Source organism: Otolemur garnettii, unplaced genomic scaffold (genome assembly GCF_000181295.1).
Source record: "Otolemur garnettii isolate 467f Iridium unplaced genomic scaffold, OtoGar3 scaffold00232, whole genome shotgun sequence".
NCBI classification, from domain to species: Eukaryota; Metazoa; Chordata; class Mammalia; order Primates; family Galagidae; genus Otolemur; species Otolemur garnettii.
Genome location: NW_003852627.1, coordinates 1,518,233 through 1,519,563, shown reverse-complemented (window position 1 = coordinate 1,519,563; position 1,331 = coordinate 1,518,233). Strand labels below are relative to the sequence as shown.

The 1,331-nt window shown below is 39.3% G+C and overlaps 1 protein-coding gene across 2 annotated transcripts in view; it reads left to right on the top strand.

Annotated features, from left to right (window-relative positions):
• Positions 1-1,331, top strand: part of GRIN2A (glutamate ionotropic receptor NMDA type subunit 2A) — a 408,795-nt gene that overhangs the window by 335,672 nt on the left and 71,792 nt on the right. The window lies entirely within an intron of this gene.

Genomic DNA, 1,331 nt, shown 5'->3' with positions numbered 1-1,331 from the left:
AGGGCACCAATCATCACATGTGAATGTGTCCAGATGTGCCTGCCCCCTGCCCCACACTGAGGCTAGTGTGTCAGAGAAGGTCATCCAACCTCAGGCAAGACAGCAAAGTCTCCATGGTGCACCTGGCTGACCGAAGCAGAATAGTTGACTAGAAGTCAAAGGTGGGCTAAGAGGAGTATGAGGTGAAGATGATTCAGGGTAGGTGATCTGTGATCTTGAGAAAAAAGAATGCATTGGGGAAAAGGTTTCAGTCACAACCTTTACCAATTACTCTAAATTTAATTTTCAGGTCCGTCCACATTCATAGATGTAGATATACATCAACTCCATGTGTGTATATTTCCAGTTACATAGGTAGTACATACCTCCCTAGATAATTTGGGGAGAAAAATCCCTAAAAATATATGAAAAAGAAGAAAAGACCTATTTTCCATGGTTCCAAATAGCCATGCTTCCTGTTTCATTATTTTTCCTCATCTCATCGGATTCTACATAGCAATGGTTATGTTGTTTGTGCCACTATGTGACCTACTTATTTCATAAGACATGGAAACAGAAGTATTTTCCTATAATGGTATTGGGTTTCCAACACCATTTTAGTGCTTAGGTAACACGCCTATGTGCAGCTGTACCTGAAATGGAATATTCTCACAGAGCACATGTTTCAGCACATCTTTGCATGACTCAAAGACCAGGTTGAGCTCAAGGATGCCCTAGTGCAAGGTAGAATCACATGGATTACTCAAAGAGCCTTGATCTTCCTACATGAGTTGTCTAAGCGTTTTTTGCTATCAATTGGATAGACTAATATTTCCTACCTTTTGAAAGCTGTTTATGGTTTGTGTGGGCATCCTTTGAATATGATTTGGTCAGGTGAATAAAGTGGGGTGGCTGGTACAAGGTAATGAGCATAACTTTGGTGGATTATCAATAAAATATCCTTTAAAAGGGAACTGCTGTCTATGTTCTAGTAGGGCTTTTTCCTTATCAAGGACATTGCTTTTTTTTTTTTTTAAATGTCACTTTTACACTTCATGCTACATATGCAGGTAGTGAAATATTACGAATGAGCCCTAATGTAACACCTGGCTCTAACAAGAAAGGTTAAGTCCATGCACTTAGGCATGAAATGAAACTCAGGTCTCTCGACTCTTAACTGAGGAATTTTCTAGTACCTTCACTTCTTCCTTTTGATTTTAAACCTCTGTAATTATAGGTGGAGGTAATACTCTGCTTTACCTGAGGAGTCCACATCCTTCTGTCTTTCATTTTCCAATACCTTTTTATGATTTGGTTTAGCTCAGATGACTAAACTGTGGTATAAAGAGGTC